The following is a 6,562-nucleotide window of genomic DNA, read 5'->3' as shown; positions in this document are numbered from 1 at the left end:
GAGAAGTAAGGACTGTTGTCTATTGAAGGAAAAAAGAGCTACATTAATTACAGTCTCACCCATGACAATTTACTCTAAAATCTCACCACTCATCATTTCATATGATCTCTTTTAACCTGAAAAGCAGCTTGTTTTGCTCCCTTTCTAACCCAGACCCAGTATTTAGCAAGGTAATGGGATTTATGATTTTGTTTACATCAGTCTCCGTGGCGATCTACCATAAAAAGATCAGTTGCTTGGCAACTTGGCATTGTGGCCTTGCAGTGGAGGGTGGGATTTTTTGTCCCTCTGAAGCAAGGGCTTAGGGAAGAATGAAAACTTCTGCTCATACTTCTCATGAATGCTTTTATTTTCAAGGTCAACCAAATGTTTTTTCAGGAGAGACTAATGCACTTTTCTTCAAGCGATACACCGTAAAATGTTTCTCCAAGATTATCCTATCTCTGAGCTGAGGACAACTGGCTCTCAATGCTTTTATTTCGTCCTTGCTGTTGCAAAATTAGGTTTGAGCAACTCTGAGGCCATCATAATGGAGGGGACTCCTCTCATTTACTGGCATTTTCTACACTCATTATCAAATGTTTTTTTTTTTTTTTTATAAGCTGCTATACACTCTGAATCACTTCTCCTCAGAAACCAGTTTGGTTTGGTTTGTAGTTGGTTTACCACCATCTCTTTGATGATGGGGTCACTGTTAGCAGAAGCCTGGAGGGCATAAAGCAGGACCCCAATTTCCCTCTGAGGTTCCTATTGATGATAGGCGTTTCCATGAACGATCAAAGGGCCTGTTTTAAAACATGCAAATGACCTTTCCCGACCTCTTTCTCAACACGGGTACACACGATGACGGGGAGAAGTTGACTCATACAGATATGCATGGACAAAGCCTATGCTGGAGTGTGGAGGCTGCACTGGGAATCACAGTGAAGGTCACAGGAGCTAACTGAACACCTGCCATATGCTTTACATATAGTACCTTGCATGATACTTGCAACAACACTCAGCTACATATAATCTGCTGGGGGGCCAGTTGCGGTTATCCTAGCAATCGAGACCTCCCACTGCCAGGCGATGGCTCCCTCACCAGCCCATGCCTCTCTGCCTCCGGTCTCCACCACTAATTTGTCCCTACTGTTGTTCTCTCAAGCTAAACTCAGACCTCTGCTCCTCATGGTGAGTGATTCCCAACTGCCCTCCCTGGTCACAGGCCCATCCTCACCCTGAGTTAAGTTTAATCTAAAGACTCTTCTGCACCCCTATGAGGTATAATATATAATAATATACTTGGTTGTGACTAATATTAAGTATGCTAGGCTGTGACACCTGTGAATTAGTGCCTCTTGAACCTGAATGTGCACGAGAATCACTTTGTGGGTCTTATTCACGGGCACATGCTGAGCCTCGCTCTCAGAGCCTCTGATTTAGTGGGTCTGGTGGATTCAGTAAATGTTCGATGAGATAATTTATGATGCCCAGTTTTCATCTCACTTCTTGCCAAGGATTTGGCAGCTTTTATGTTTGTGGACTGTTGACAATTTACATGCATTGTGTTATATTTGTGGAGTGATTTGTAATTTACATGCATTGTGCCATTTGGCCCAGTGAGGTATGGTTTTGCCCACTTCACAAATTAAGAAATAGAGGCTGAGATGATTTGAAGGGCTGGATACGGATTATAAACCAAGCCTTTGGGTGCTAAGTTCCAGTCTGTTCACTCCACGGGAGCGGCCCAGCTCTATTTCCAGTCATGAAGTTGTCTCAGTGCTGTGAGGCAGTGGGGCACACATTCTCTGAAGAGGCAGAGATGGAAACTTGGTGAAGAAAGGAGTCCCAAAATGGAGGCTCAGAGCTTGAACTCTGACCACTCAGTTGGCACCCAATTCTCTATCTTGGAGAACAGTATTTCTATCTCCGAGGTTGTGCAGAGGATTAAATGCATGTAGTGGGTTTGTCCTGGAGTAAGCTGTAACTAGAATTCCCAGTAAAAAAGAGAAGATACTAGCAGTACTGGGACAGTAAGACCATTTCTTACATTGATTCTGGATATTTCAGAAACAAGGACACACTCTTGTGATCTCTGTTTAACTCTGAAATGCTCATACAATTTGCAAAATATCATTTTTTGGTGGAATTATATCTTGGTTCAGAGGCAGTGCTTCTCATTTTGGACATGACAACCTGAGGCTGGATGTCATTTTGTTTATTTTCTTCCTTTGACTCAAATTAAAGTGTTTTTTTTTTAAGATTTTATTTATTTATTCATGAGACACAGAGACAGAGAGAGAGAGAGAGAGAGAGAGAGAGAGAGAGAGAGGCAGAGACACAGGCAGGGAGAGAAGCAGGCTCCATGCAGGGAACCCAACATGGGACTCGATCCTGGGTCTCCAAGATCACGCCCTGGGCTGAAGGCGGCGCTAAACCACTGAGCCACCCGGGCTGCCCTCCAATCAAAGTGTTTGAAAGGGATGAGGTTGAAGAAATTGGTTGTCCAGCCAGCTCATGGGTAAGCATGTTATTGAAGAGTCAGGGATGGCTAGAGAAGAAGACTAATAGATCTTAATTATCAAGTACTATGTATAAATCCCAGCACTGACATGCAGAGGTGGGAGATGGGAGGAAACCCTGCCCAAAACTTGTGTTGGAGGTCACTCAGCTCTGTCTCCAAAGCCAGCAACTTAAGCACTCTGCTGTATTGCCACGCCCTCAGCCCCAAACCTGGATCTACCAGGTTTTTTTTTTTTAATCTAAATTTGGGAAGACGTCTTTCTTTCTTTCTTTCTTTCTTTCTTTCTTTCTTTCTTTCTTTCTTTCTTTCTTTCTTTCTTTCTTTCTTTTTTTCTTTCTTTCTTTCTTCCTTCCTTCCTTCCTTCCTTCCTTCCTTCCTTCCTTCCTTCCTTCCTTCCTTCCTTCCTTCCTTCTTTCTTATCCAAACTCAGGCTGTTTTCTGAACTGGTAGGTCTGAGTGCATATTTCATTCCACCTTGAGCTTCTTTCTTCTAAATCCCAATGTCTGAGTAAGGGGCAAAGGGATATTTGAGGCAAAGAGAGGCGAAACACAGAAAGCCCAAGCCAGTGATGCTTTAGGAAAGGAATACAAACCTGTGATACCAAAGGCCAAAGTCATTAGGCCATAGTGTGGCTGGTTGGAAAGCCATGGGTGGTGGGTGCTGCACGGGTAATGGATTTCTCTGGTGGTAGCTTGGGTTTGTTGGGTGGTCCTATTGCCAATTAGGTGAACTCTCAGGGAGAGTTCCTATATCCTTGGAGTGTCTGTGGCACTGGCTGCGAAGTTCCCTGTCTCAGGGCTAGAAAATGCCTGGTAACTTGAGTTTCACTGCAGATACATCAGCTTATGACATCATCAAAAGAGCTGCTTACTCTTTTCAGCTGCTGATATAAGGAGGCATCCCACAAGACAGCTAGAATTAACTTCATTTTCCAGACATGGAAACTGGGGCTTAAGGAAGCTCAATAAGGTGCCCAAGAACGCAGAGCTAGTAAGTAAAGGGCTCAGGAAAGCATCCACACCTAAATCTGCCATTTTAAAAATACATATCATTTTCACTGTTTTGGGCTGCCTTTCATGAGAAGGCCCAGCTCCCGGGAATCTTCCATAGTAAGAATGGGCCGTTGGGAGAGAAGACTCATGGAGTGGCTGTGGTCTCCCTGAGCCCACCTTCTCCTCAGGATGCCTGGCAGAGAAGCGACTGGGTTCCCACAGATGTGGGAGGTGCTGAAGGACACTCAGGGCCCACTGTAGGCATGTCCTTTTACCTAGATTTAACTGGAACCCAAGGCGGCATAAGTAATTATGATGAAGGAATGTTGATGTGGCCTGAGTGAGAAAGAAAGAGCAGGAACAAAGTGAGTGGATGAGCTAATGCAGCTCAATTTCATTACACTTGGCTCTGCTTCAAAAAGGTGTAAGTGGCTTTCAACGTGGATGCATCCCCAGGATGCTTCTCTGAGCAAAAAAGACAAATAATAGAAGGGTAGCCTACCATTTATGTGAAGACACATAATCTACAAAGAAAATACTGTAAAGTTTCTGAGAGCATATATGTACACACGCATACATGTCTACATGGATCTAGAAAGTTATTCCTAACTTTGGCTACCTCAAAGGGTGAGATTGGAGTGGTGGATCTCAGAATTAATCACACGTTTTAATTTTTAAAAGTAAAGTGGATTTGTGCATTAATTTTGCAATTGAGCACTAAATTAAAAATGATAGTTAAAAAAGAGAGGGCAGCTGGTTGTTATGACTCCTGCCCATGGCAGGGTGCCATTTCAACGACCCTGCAGTGACCATCCCCTGAATAACTGAGACTTGGAGGCTCCTTGCTGCGGTTCTATAACTTCAGTCTTTGAACTTGAAGCAAAACAGGCCGAGGCTCTGCCAAGTTCCTTTGCCTTTAGGGTTTGGTTTACTAAGGCAGCAGCCTTAGTAAAGGAGGGAAATCTTTCCCTCGGGGTTGGTGGCCCCTCGCTGTCTCATAGGCCTTTTACTCCGTTCATTCCCTCCTTTTTTAAGTGTCTTTGATCAGTTTTGCTACAGGAAGACTAAATGGTGAAGGCTTAAAGGGTCTTTCTTTCCAGACACATCTGGATCTGACGAGGTAGTAAAGAGTGTTCTTGAGGAAAGGATGAGCACAGTCTGGGACACTGGCAACCAGGATTTATGCAAGTGCTCCCATTGCTGGCACAAGAGTCTGACTTTGCTTCAGGCCAAAGAAAAAAGGACTTGTAGTCTGTAAAGCAGGCAGATTCATTTTAACAGAGAATTCCTTCTCAATTCATTAGCCACAGGATTAAACAGGTACTCCTCTTTTTCCCCTCCCCTTAATCTTTGATAATCCCAGATAATCTCCACACTGAAGATGACAGTCCTTAGTGGGATTGACTCATACATCCCTAAGGTTTGGGCAGCCAGATACCTGCTGAAGTGGAAGCTGTCTCCTTCTGAGGCCAGCTCCAGTGTCTGGATGGGACCCTGGAGTTGGCAAGTTGACCTGGTGTCAGAGTATAATTTTCACCTCTCCCTTGACTGTGTAATGGAGCTGCAGTTTTAATAATCCAAGAGTCTAAACCATGAAGTCTAACAGAGTGTGAGGGGCCTGGATCTCATGTACCTTTCCTTCCTTCCTTCCTGCTGGAATGGCAAGAGAGGCCAGACTTCCTTGTTGGGTATTAAAGTCACACAACACAGCAAAACATTTGGTGAAACATGGACATGACTGGTGAATTTGAAGAGGATTTGGAAGACCATAGGGACAGTTTGATTAAAAATAACTATATTTTATTTTGATATAGTTATTGACAAGCCAGTCATGCCTGAGAACAATCTTTATTCCTTGTTGCCAGTATATAGCAGTTGTCCTATCCCTGATGAGACAGCTAGTGTAGGGAAAAGAATATGGATTCTGGAGGCAGGAAAACCTGAGTTCAAATCTCATTTCTGCAGCCCATGAATGGTGTGATCTTGGACAAACTATTCACCTCTCTGAGCCTCAATTTCCTTGCCAGGAAAATCAGTCTTATAATGGCCATTGTCCATGGCTATAAAGCTTAGAGAGAATATATGTTTCATCTGCCTGGCATATATTAGGTGCTCAATAGATGGTAGCTACTCTTATTATATCATCATTTACACTGTATTAGTCAGGACTCACAGTCACAAGTGACATCAACCTAATCACAGTAAGACATAAGCAAAAGGGAATTTATTGGTTTATCTAACCTAAAAGTCTAGAACTTCAGGCATGACTAAACCTAGGTGCTCAAACTGATTTTCATGAAGAATCAATTTTTCTTTTTTCTCCACCTCTTAGGCTGCTTCCTTTTGAGCTGGTTTCATTCAAATGACAGCAAAGATGGACTTCAGTAGATTGAGATTTATATTCTAACAGTTAAGCAACCTTGGGAGAAAAAGGATATGTTTTCTATTTGCTTAGCATATTCCCATATTATTCTAAAGTGAATGACTTAGGCATATCATTTTCCCACCCCTAAGAAAATTATTGTGTCCAGAAGATTGGAATATGTTAGTCATGCTATGGTCATGTGTTTGACCTTGCATCCTGATAAACATATATGAGCCAAAAGGTGGACTCGGGGATAATCCTAAGGAGAACTGGGATGGGCACCATTATCAGAAGAAGGTATAATAGATATTGGGCTGGCACAAACAAAAGACCCCTATTACAAGGGCATGTTTTTAGTAGATTCTCTAATTGTGAGATTGACAGCCTCGGAAAATTACTGTTTAAAGAGGGTTGCCATTAAGCAAACTTAGCTGTTCGTAAGTTTTCTGATTCTCTAGTTTTTCAGAAATTCAAAACAAAACCAAAACCAAAAACTAAGCAAATTAACAAGTACTTCTTGATGGATATGTGGGATTATAATTTGAAAGTGCCCAGCACCCTAAATTTCCATGGGAGTGATCATGCCAGAGTTGTTTGTTTTTATGTTTTAAGTAAGCTCTATGCCCAATGGGCTTGAACTCATGACCCCAAGATCAACAGTTGCATGCTCTACCAAATGAGCCAGCCAGGTGCCCCCA

The sequence above is a fragment of the Canis lupus genome, chromosome 1 (genome assembly GCF_003254725.2).
Source record: "Canis lupus dingo isolate Sandy chromosome 1, ASM325472v2, whole genome shotgun sequence".
In the NCBI taxonomy this organism is placed as follows: Eukaryota; Metazoa; Chordata; class Mammalia; order Carnivora; family Canidae; genus Canis; species Canis lupus.
The sequence above is the reverse complement of the archived record's forward strand: the minus strand, read 5'-3'. Positions refer to the sequence as shown.